Source organism: Dipodomys ordii, unplaced genomic scaffold, assembly GCF_000151885.1.
Source record: "Dipodomys ordii isolate 6190 unplaced genomic scaffold, Dord_2.0 Scaffold17, whole genome shotgun sequence".
NCBI classification, from domain to species: domain Eukaryota; kingdom Metazoa; phylum Chordata; class Mammalia; order Rodentia; family Heteromyidae; genus Dipodomys; species Dipodomys ordii.
In genome coordinates this window covers 11357999-11370494 of record NW_012267233.1, presented here as the reverse complement: position 1 = coordinate 11370494, position 12496 = coordinate 11357999, and the positions used below count along the sequence as shown (strand labels likewise).

General features: G+C 36.5%; 1 protein-coding gene across 1 annotated transcript in view; it reads left to right on the top strand.

Annotated features, from left to right (window-relative positions):
• The window catches only part of Vps13b (vacuolar protein sorting 13 homolog B (yeast)), a 548051-nt gene that overhangs the window by 431021 nt on the left and 104534 nt on the right, over positions 1-12496 (top strand). The window lies entirely within an intron of this gene.

The window sequence follows — 12496 nt, the reverse complement described above, 5'->3', positions numbered from 1 at the left end:
CGAACCCAGGGCCTCATGCATGCAAGGCAAGCACTCTACCACTGAGCCACCTTCCCAGCCCCAAATTAAATTTTAAAAAACAATACAATGGTATACTGATATGATTGCAAACATTAGTATTTAGAGAACACATAGAACAGTGCCTGCCACATGGCAAGTATTACGTATGAGTCTTAGAACTTTGATGACTGTTATCAAACCTCTTCATCTAGAGAAGCATAGGCTAGAGTAGGAAGAACTGGAATCTGGTGGATGACTGTACACCAGCTACATTAGTTCATATATGGGATAATCACCAGGGTCTAGGCAGTAGGCTTGGTATATAAGCAGAAGTCTGGCACACAGTTTGAAAAGTCAGGTCCTGTTTCATAGTTTTTTTAGAGAAATAGGGAATAGAGAGATAAGCAAAGTTCAAAAATAAAGATATTAGCCTAGGTAACAGAACATGGTTGCAGCTACTGGCAACTGAAAGAGAAGTTGATCCAGAATCAGCATCGTGGATTAAGGAGCATAGCAAAACAGGCAAGGAAACTTCCCTGATTCTGTACTGTGGACTAGGAGCAGAATTTAACCCTACACCTGGGATGAATCTCAGTGTTAGGAACAACTCTTGAGTTGCAATATTAGAACCATGTACACTATTTTGTTTCTTTGGAGCTTCTCCTGGAGAAAATAAATCTGTATTATGACTCACATATTTCACTCAAATCAGCAGCTTTTTCTTATGCTCCTGTAGTACCAGACCCTGGGCTAGCTCTTGAGGATCAAGAGACAGATGAGATACTGTCTACATGTTGGAAACCCAGTCTTACAAGAAGGCTTCTGTGGTATTTGGAGATAGAAAAGTCTCCCTTTTTCAGCTTTCAAGGATGACCAACATGTCTGTTGTCCTGTGATTATATATCTATACTGGAGACACAATGATGCTGAACAGCTGATCCTGAATGGAGGAAGCTTATGAGATGAATGCCCTTTGTCACTATGGTGTTATACAAATATCTTGGGCTTTGAAGAATAACCTTAAGCAACCCATTGATGTCTTTGAGCTTCTGTTTCTTAAACTAAACATTATAGTTAATGTTACTTGTTTTTCACAATTGTTTTTGGATATTAAATTTAATGAGGTATTATAGCTACTCCATTTACACAAATGCCTAGACTATTAAAATAGACTCTGAAATGGAATTCCAGCCTTCAATCTCTCTTGCTTCCAGTGGTCTTATAAGACAGATGGATTGAATAATTGACCCAATCATCTTACCATTCTGACTTTGACAGCCTTACAGCACCTGACAGGTGCTTTATTTAATCTGACTTATTTGGCATTTTCCAACCCAGCCTGTTTAACATTCCACTTCCTCTTCTTTGACTCTTTCTCTCTTTTGTGTGAATTGAAATTCTATCCACGTCTCAGATAGATAAAATGATGTCTATTCCATGAAGGTTTTCCTGGACATCATGTCTAAGCCCTCCTATGAAATCTGAAGCATTTAGGCCACCTTTTATGATCATTTTCACCTAACTCCTTACATTTAATCTTACTTTTCTGTGTCTAGCCTTCATCCTAGATTGTAGGCCTCTAAAGGAAAGATCATTTCTAATTTATCATGAGCCTTACAGTGTCCTCATGCAACAGAAATGCTCAGTAAATATACTGAATGTAAAAATGAATACATGACTGTATGTTCCTATTTCATATTACTCAAAAATATTACATTATTTATCACTATTTTATGAGCCTAGTTGAGTTTAATTTGGTTTCTCTCCTTCATTAGTGTCATCTACCACAAAAGCACAGTCTAATGTCATTTCTGCACACAAACTCTCGGTAAGATCATTGCCTAGTCTGCTTTTGTCCCCTAAACAAAGCTTACTTCTTAAATACCAAGATAAAATAATCTCTTTGGCAGAAGTCCTAAAATCGTAGTTGAGTTGAGATTGCTTTTTCCTGCAGCACCATTAGTTCATTTTTTTAAAAATGGGCCTCATAGAGTTCAATTGTACTATAGAACCTTCAGGTTTGTCTGTTTGTATTTCACCTTTGGTAATAAATCTCATTGCTAATGATATTTATAAACTAAATCTCCATGTTACATTATGGAATTTATTTTGGAACTTGATGGAGAATATGGGAAAGATAGCCATAGTATTAAGCTTCTAAGTGAACAAAATTACTCTAGAAGGTAAAGGTAGGAATTATATAGTAAAATAATACCACTGAACTTAAGTGGAGTGCTGAGGATTTCAATGAACCTAAATATAAAAACTTTCTGACCTCATATCTGGAAGTGGAATATAAAAGGCTTTCCTCTGTCCATATTTTACTGTATATACTATCTATTAAGGATTCCATTTTAGAAATATCCATAATCCAGAGTTAAAAGTTTTTAGTCCAGTTAAGTCTAAGTGACCCACACCTGTAATCCTACTCAGGAGGCTGAGACCTGGAAGATTGTGAGGCAGAAAAGGCTGTGAGACTGTATCTCCAAATAACTAGAAAAGTGCTGGATTGGAGCAAGATTCACAAGTTTTGAGTAAGAAGTTAAGCCAGAACACCAGGCCCTGAGCTCAAGCCCCAGTGTCAGTATAAAATTAATTTTTAGCCCATCCTTTTGTAATAAGATTGGAAATATACATTTTAATTCTTATGTAAACCCATTATGATGTTTACATTAATTTCCCTTAGGGAAAGATAATATTTAGTTTGGTCTGTTGTCACATGCCAGGTGAAGATATATGAAAATTTAGTGTAAAATATAAATGAAAACAGTGTGAAAACAAGTAGAATACAATATTGCAGGGGGACAAGAACAACCTCTGGTGCTTGAAAATGCTTTCTTTAATTAAGAATGTGATATGAAATTTTACTTTAGTAATACTTTTTTCTTTTTCCCAATTAATTGTTACCCTTCAGATATAAGAAATACCCCAAATTAAGTTATTTCTACCATATAAAATTTTCAAAATTTAACACAGATTTTGATGAATAAACCATAACTATAGTTTATGAAAGATATCTTTACAAGAATAACAGAAAAAGAGAAACGAAAAACATGCTGTGTCACTTGTTTATATCTGGTAGGAAGAGACTAAACCAAAGAAAACAATGCACTTGTGCCCAGTTCACTCTTGTTTATCTAATTCAAAAATCAAGAAGGTTATTTTTTGTTGTTGTTGTTGTTTTTGTGCTCATCCTGGGGCTTAAACTCAGGGCCTGTGCACTATCACTAAGCTTTTATACTCAAGGCAGTGCCCTACCAGTTAAACCACAGCTCCAGTTTTGGCTTTTGGGTAGTTAATGGAGATAAGAGTCTCATAGAAAGGGTAAACCAAAGGAGGAGGCTGCAATGCTTGGTAAGAAATGTACGCATTATCCTGCCCCTGTAAATGTAACCCCTCTGTACAGTATGTTCACAAATAAAATTAAATTAAATTAAAAAAAATTTAAAAATCACACAAAAAAAGAGTCTCATAGATGTTCTTGCCCAGGCTGATTTCAAACCATGATCTTCAGATCTCAGTCTTTTGAGCAGCTGGGACTACAGGCATGAGCCACTGGTACTCAGCCAAGAACATTAGTTTTCAAAGTGACAATAATATCATTGTAAGAGTGAGTGATAGCACATTGAAAGAATAATTGATAAAAAAAAACCATGTTCCACCCCCATTTTACCTGTAAAGAAACCAAGAGAAGTTTATTCACTGTTTTGAATCATAGAGATTATGAAGTAATCCGACTTCATCCAGTCTTTCTTACTCTCAGACCTGTCAGACCTGAGCACTTTCCCTTATATGTAAAAAGGTAGGATATAATTTTAGATGATATACTAAGGTGACAATGAGCCAGCCATTTGGGAAATGTGGAAAAGGGAAATAAAATTATCCTTTTACTTTATTAAATCATGAAATAATTATCTCAAGGGTATTGAAAGTAGCCTTCAGTCAATAAAAGGACATGTCAAATAGGTTGTATATATATTACAATATATAAGAAAGAATGTTTCCTTTTAAAGGAGAACAGGGCAGCTCTGGAGGACTAGGAGGATCATAGAGACAGTTATTGACCGAGGCCTTTCTGGCATTCTCCAAAGAAATGGTGCCCAAATGTCTGATTCACCTGGCAGCTAAGTCCTCTTTATGGGAATGAATGTAGCAGCTGTCAAATCTCTGTGAAGAGCCTTCAAATCACATAACCACCTAAACAAACTCCTAATAGTTTGGTTCCCAATGCAGTCCAACCACAGAGAATATCATCTGCATATCCAGGCTGCTTAGTGATTATAGATCTCATGGTAAATTAGTAATTTAGCATATGTATGTGTGTACATATATATATATATGTGTGTGTGTACATATATATATATATATATGTATATATACACACATCAGGCTCCAGTGAACTTTGTTAGCATGAGTCAGGATTCCTAAATTGATTAGTAATTTTACTGCTGAAATTCTTTGACACTACAAGACCAAAAGGTAGAACTTGAATCATATTCAGTGCCCTCCTCACTACCTAATTTCCCAGCAGGCTGGACTTTCCTAAGGGGTATCTCTTTAGTTCAATAGGTAACAAACCTTTCCAAATAAACCTATAGTGTTATTATCTTCAAGAGTTGTAAAGAGGGCTGGGAAGGTGGCTCAGTGGTAGAGTGCTTGCCTTGCATGCATGAGGCCCTGGGTTTGATTCCTCAGCACCACATAAGCAAAAAGGAAAAAGCTGGAAGTGGCACTGTGGCTCAAGTGGTAGAGCGCTAGCCTTGAGCTGAAGAGCTGAGAGACAGCGCCCAGACCCAGAGTTCAGGTCCCATGACTGGACCAAAAAAAAAAAAAAGTTGTAAAAAGAAAGGATAATATATGTACAACAGCTAGCAAATAAAATGGGCATCATCTATCTTTGGTATTAAAGGCTTAGTAAGTTAATAAGACAGCCAGTGGTAATAGTTATGATTATCATCATTATCATAATCATCATCATTCTATTAACTGATTAAAAAGCCTGGATCCTTCTATGTTAGACCAAAAAATCCCCATTTTCTAAGGACATTTGTATTTATAATTTGTCAATATCCTAATAATTTTGAGAAATTCTGGTTCTGTATAACCTAAATAAATGGAAGCTGGGTACTGATGACCCATACATATAATTCTAGCTAATTGATCGGCTGAGAGCAGTACCAAGACTGTGGTTCCAGGCAGAAATGTAGAACCTTCTCAATTCAGAGCTGGGCACCGTGGTACATGAATGTCATCCTAGCTTCGTGGGAGGCTGAGATTAGTACAGAAATTGTAGACTAGCTTTGGACAGAAAAGTCCAGGACTCGATCTCAACCAAATAAACTGGATATAGCAGAACATGCCTGCCACACCAGCTACCATAGGAAGCATAAAACAGGTGGATCTTGGTCCAGGCACACACCTAGGCAGGAAGTAGAACTCTATCTCAAAAAATAAGATGTCAAAAAGGACTGGAAGTGTGGCTTAGCTGTAGAGCACTTGTATAGGCGCTGGTAGCTCACACCTGTAATCCTAGCTACTCAGGAGGCTGAGATAGATCTCAGTTCAAAGCCAGCCTGGGCAAGAAAGTCCATGACACTCTTATCTCCAATAAACCACCAGAAAAACTGGAAGTGGCGCTGTAGCTCAAGTGGTAGAGCACTAGCCTTGAGCTGAAGAGCTGAGGGACAGGGCTCAGGCCCAGAGTTCAAGCCCCATGACAGACCAAAAAAAAAAGAATGACAGCTATAGAGCACTTGTCTAGAAAGCCCTGAATCCATGAGTTCAAGCTCCATTGCCATGAATGAATGAATGAATGAAACACTTTTGCTAACAGAGTTTCTACCCGAAGAGATACTTAAGACCTTTCTCACAGGAACAAAGTGGCTGCTGTGGTAGTTACACTTCTGTAAGTTGCAGGTAACAAACCCACCACCACTAAATTAAGCCAAACAGAGGGAATTAAGATATAGTGGATAAACTTAACATACAAGACAAAAAGTACAGAAATCAAAAACAGCAACCAAGGAGAAAAAAGTAAAATGACCAAGAAAAAGCTCTGTTGCTTCCATTTCTTGGAGTTCATATGCACATAGCTGTTGAGCCTTTGTGATGCATATGTATGTTTCTCCATTTGAGGGAGGGTAAGGGGAAGCACAGAAATGGAGGGACAAAGAGTAAACTAATGTAGCAGGGATACTCACGAGACACTGTGTTGAAAATGAACTATACAACTTGTGGGGGAAGGGTGTCGAGTGGGAAAAACTGGGAGAAAATGGACACTGTTCAAAATGTACTCATTACCAGACTTATGTAACTGTAACCACCACCCCCCACCCCGGTACATCACCTTTACAATAAAAATGAATTTAAAAAAATGAAACTCATACTTTCTGACTGTGTAAAGTTAGCACTGCTTTCCAGTCTGACTCTACAGTATAATATTCTGCTCCTTTCAGCCCTCCTATAGGGCTTTGGAGAAAGGATCACCATTGGCAGAAAGTCTTTTTTTTTTTTTTTTTTTGTCAGTCATGGATTTTTGGATTTTTTTAACTTGGGTTCACAATGAGGTGTTTTAATATGTGTAGTTTAGTGGCTATTTCATTTAGTTTTAAAAAATGTTTTACCTACTATTTGTCCACAGAATGAGTTAAAGCTTCATTAAGTCTTATAGATATGCAGATTTGTTTTTGTTTCATATTGTGGAGAATATTCCAGACAGTTATACTTGATATTATCCAATAAATTAGCAAATAGACTTTCGCTACTTTAAACTCTACTTTACAAGCTTCCTACCATTCTAAAGCACATGGACCTGATAAGCAAAGTTTACCATACTAGCACATGGTAGCACTATAGAAAGAGAATCCTTCAGAAAGTTATTTGCAATGTAATATGATTTCCCTCTTTCATACACAACTTAAAAAGAATAAAAGGAAGTATTCTGGGGTGTTGCTTTTCAGAGGGGTTGGGAAGTTCACTTATTGCTACACATATGTTCCCAGAATCTTGAGCTTTTTGTTTTATAAGCACCTCCTGCCCACTGGCAGCTGTACTAATGTGTCCCAGAAGGCTTTGCTTCTATCCGTCATTTTTAGGTGGAGTTCTCAATGCCAGATATGAGATTCATTGTTCTTGAAATACAAAAGAAGTCTGAAAGGCCTTGGGAAAGTAGGAGGCTGAGCCAAACTCTTAGAAAATAAAGAAAAGGAAAAATTTGTGTGTGTGCCCAATGAACAAAATAATAAATGTTTTTGAATGATGGGTAACAGTGCTGGATCAACTACTGAGTGTTTTATATACAGAAGCTATTGCCTCCTTTTTTGGACAACGTCAGGAAATCTAAAATAGAATATTCCCTGAATACATTTTTAACCATTCTGTCTTCACAGTATTGTAAAAGTATGAAAGAAAGATTTTCTAGGTTCATACTTAAACAGTGCTGCCTGTGAATTTTGAGGTCAACTCAGTAAACACAGGATGAAAAGACCTGGCTAGGTGCTATGGATAATATAAGGCAGACACTACAGGTGGCTTTTCAGGAACAACAAGCACATAAAACAAGGTACAATTGTGTCATGCCATGGAAATAACATAAATTGTGACTTTTTACAGAAAGGGATTTCACAGCTGATTGGATTTTTCAAAACAAAGCTTCATTGAAGAGATGACTATATTGAGGGGATAAGTAGAATTTGAAGAGATAAAGCAGAGGCAAAGAATATGTGAAAAAATCAATATGAACAAAAATTCAGTATTGAATAGAGAAAGTGTTATCACTGGAAGAACTGGAAAATAATCTTGTTTCCCTAAGAAAAGTTAGGCAAGTATGGGACTGAAAGTGTGGCTTGTAAATCTGTGTCCATTCTGTGGAGAGAAAGGAAAAGGTTATTGAGCACCTAGTATGTATAAGGCACCAAACTTGTCATTTGATATGTCATGTCTCTTCTATCTTCATTATAACCCATGAAGTAAAGTGTAAGAGCAGTTACACAATTGTGGAAATAAGGAGTACTGTTATGCTGATTGTGGTTCACTTTGTGAGGCACTGAAGATGGACCCTGAGCCAGAGGGAGTGATGTCCTCATTAGAGAAGAGCATACAAAGATCTGAAAAGGTTTTGAGTTTTCATGGACCTCTCTCAGAAAACTGCATGAAACAATACAAGATTTAATAATTTCAGGAAGCATTTTTGGATTCCTGTAAGCTATAAACTTTGCATGAAAATTTAGCAAAAAAAAAATCCCAATAATACAAGACATACACATGTAGCTGTTCAGTTCTCAATCAATTAAGAATAGGTTTATATTGAAAAGATAAAAAGATATAAAGTACCAGTATCTTAAAGATAACAAATTTATTTTCTCTCAAACCCAAGAGCAGTCTGAAGGTAGGCCTAGGCTGCAGGTTATCTCTACAAAGTCCTGAGAGTTCAGGCATCTTCTAGCTTCATCTGCTCTTCTGTCTCCAATGGTTAATTTTCCTTTATGGTCCAAGATGGCTGCATTGGCTTCAAGCAGTAGGAAAAGGGAAGGATTGAAAGAAGCACATGTCTTCCCTTTAAGAATATTTCTTAGAACCCACACCCTGTGCTATGTGCTGCCTACATCCCAAAGTCCAGGATTGTGTTATTTGGGCATATGTAGATAAAAGGGGTATTAGGACTCATTTGCTAAGGAGAAAAGGAAGAAGAGAGATAAGAATAAGAACATTCCTTGCTGGCATCATAGCCATAACTCCTGAGGACCTGTGTTTCAACCTCTGTTGTAAAGTGATTCCTACAACTCACTTCTGTCTGATCATGCAATGTGTCATGAAGTCTATGGAACAGTGATGTGTTTTATTTACTGAAAGATCAGCTAAAGGACAAAAATATTTAAGAAGTAAATGAGATTTTTGAAAAAATAGTTTGAAATGTTAGCATTTCTTACCCTTCAAAAGAGTAAGAAGTGGGGAATGATCTGTCAGTAAAATGTGCTTTTAAAGTAAATGGAAAACATTTGCAAAGTAAAAGAATACTGGAGTCATTTTTTGTTCTGTCACTTTATTTGTGGGTAGAAATTTTATTAGCTTATTTCTCTTCCTATTAAATACTCTTGCATATAAAAGAAGGGAACATTTCTTTTGGCAAAGAACTATGCTTAGCAGTCAGAGTGTGCTTGATGTTTGCTGTTCAGTATAAAAATGTTTGGGATGTTCGAAAATGAAATGAAACAATAGTAAATATGAATGGATGGTCTGTGTATTGATAGCCACTAAAAAGAAATATTTCCCTGTATGTGATTCCAATAAGAACCATTATTCATTAAGAAACTACATTGTATGAGAACAACAAACAGAACAAGAAGCAACTTCAAAAAGGCTTATAGAACACAGATTCCAGAGCTAAAATTTCCACCACCAAATCCTAGGTCAGCTGGTGACTGCATTTTGGTTATATAAAGTCTTTTTATTTGGCTCCCCTATCTGAAATTAGAGATAATAGCTCACACGTCACTAGCTAACAAGGCATTAGTACAGAAGTAAAAGCTTGCCATATCCAGATACCCAGTGTGCCTCTTATTCTGATTTACGTTTTGAAGGTTGGAAGACAAATGAGTTTTTACTGTGAACTTCAGATTTTTTCCCCCTTTACCTATGCTTATAACAAAGACATTGGTATGACGTTTTCATTTTTGTCATATTTTCAAATATATCTGCCTTGTTATTTTTTATCAAACTTAAATCAAACTTGATTATTTTACATATTTTGAAGCAATGTCTTTAAATACTACATCTTGTTTCTTTTCAGTTGTTAGTACTTTTTTAATGTCTTTATTGAGATGCAACATAAGTATCATCCTGTTTACGCATATAAAAGGTGTAACTGAGCTGAGTGCTGGTGGTTCTAGCTTGTCAGCTACTCAGGATAAAAGAGATTTGAGGAGCATGGTTTGAAGCAAGCCCAGGCAGGAAAGTTTGTGAAACTCTTACCTTCAGTTAACCACCAAAAAAGGTAAAAATGGAGCTGTGGCTCAACACCCATGCCCTATGTTACAAGTCTCAGTACAATAAATAAATAAATAGTTACGGCTGTGTAGTAGTTTTTAGTATATTCATGGAGTTGTATAATCTTTACCAGAATTATGTTTAGAACATTTTCATCCTGAAAAAGAAACTTTTTGCCCTAAAAGTTAGCTTTTACTTTCTGATCTGTCCCTTAGCTCTAGGCGACTATATTTACTTTCTGTTTGAATACATCGGCTTATTGTGTAAATGGAGTCAAGTAATATGTGGTCTTGGTAACTGGCTTCTGTCATTTAGCACAGTGTTTCAGTTTATCCATATTGTACCATGGAAAATTACATATTTTTTTACTTTTATTTTTTTGGGTCCAGTTGTGGGGCCTGAACTCTGGGCCTGGGCGCTGTCCCTCAGCTCTTCAGCTCAAGGCTAGATCTCTACCACTTGAGCCATAGTACCACTTCCAGCTCTTTTCTTTTTGCTATGTGGTGCTGAGGAATCGAACCCAGGGCCTCATGCATGAAAGCGCTCTACCACTGAGCCACCTTCCCAGCCCCAAGTTACATATTTTTGTTGTAAAATAGTATTTCATTTTATTGATACATTAGTTATACTTACCCAGTAGAAGAACATTTTGAGGGTTTGTAATTTTTGTGTTCTTATTTTTTTTCACTTAGACTCTACTGTCCTACAAACTTGAGGGGAAGACCAAAAGGTGTTAATGATCATCTCAAAAAGCTTACAATACAATACATTGGCAACAATTGTCACAAAAGATACATAGTATTATAATCAATGCAGAGAAGGAAGTTCAAATGATGGATGAGCTTGAAAAAGTAGGCTTAAAGCAAGATCCACTGAGATATTTTGGCTTTTTCCATAAGTACTTTTATTTTGTGAGTGTAGTCTATTAAATGGTTATTGAGCTGAACAACAGCAATGGCCAATTACACAGGGAATTTCAGCTACAGAATACATGGAGTTTAATGCATGGAGATCTGCTTTGAACACATTGCAATTACTCTGAAATAAGAATGACAGTTGGAATGGGAAGAAGAAAATGAATGTAGAGAGACATCTGGAGACAGAAAAAACAGATTTTAATGCCTGGAAATGACCAGTAATGGGAGAGGAAAATTAAAAATGACTTTATGGGTCTATTCTAGGTGACTAAATGGATAGAACACTACCATTAATGGGAACTGGAAATGTCAGGAAAAATAGAGCAATTGGGAATATGGAAGAGATCATAAGTTCTACACTAACCACTTATAATTTAAGGTCTTAGAGTATAATCACAGTAAAATGCCTACCATACAGTTGAAAATATAGGCTGACAACTCAGAGAGACTCAGTTGTTCTATTTTACATTTGAGTATCATACTTATAGAAGTTAATATTGAAGTCATACAAGTAAAATGGAAGTCACTCAGAGAATGTGAAGAGTTCAAACACAAGAGAAATAAGGATAGAATATTTACTACATCTACAAATAAATACTAGATTATGAGGTATGGGTTAAATAGTGTCCTTCCCAATTTATTGCCATCTGCAAGATCAGAGTCTGACTTTATTTGGAAATAGTCTTTGTCAATGTAATTAAGTTATGATGAAGCCATACTGAATTAGAGTGGACTATAACCCAGTAACTACTACTATCTTTATAAGGCAAAGACATTTGGACAGAGACACATAGGGAAAGACCATGAGCAGGTAGAGACAGATATTGGAATGATTCAGGTATAAGCCAGGGAACACCAAGAACTAGGAACTGCCAGCAATAAGGAAGAAGGAAGGAAATAGTCTTCCCTAGAGACTTCAGAGGAGCTTGCCCCTGCTGTCACACTAATTTTGCGCTTCTGGCTTCCAGAGCTATGAAAAGAAAATTTCTGCTGTTTGAAGACACTAAGTATATGATAATTTGCTATGCAAACCCAAAGAAACTAACCTAGAAATCAAAGAGGAAGTGATCAAAGGAAGACCAGTGTCAGAGAAGCCCAGGCACAATGAAAATTTCTGGAAACATTGTAAGCTCAGTGGTATAATGTCTACAAAGTATATTGAGGATTTGTGGGGAAAGAGCAAGCAGTAAAGTTGGCAACTTCAAGGTCACACTTGATCTGGAAAGAACCATAATAATTGAACCTTTCCCCTAGAACAGTTCTTCTTCATTTGTAATCTGTGCTTGCTCAGTTGTTTGGCATCCTCAATAGATTCTAAGTTCCATGCAAGCAGAGGTCCTATCCCTTGGTTAGCAAAGTTTCTTGTCTAACAGTAGGTACAAGAAGTCAGCAATGTCATTACCACTCTAGTCCTTCATTGCAGGTCACCCATCATCCTTTAAATTGGTGGTGGTTTTAGCATGCAATGATGTTCACTAGGTTTGTCTGAAGTTTCAGACAAACGAGATTAAAATTAATTTTGAATATTTAATGTAATATTAAATGTTTCATTTAATTTTTTGAGCAATTTCTATGTGCCAGAAAGTCTGATTGGC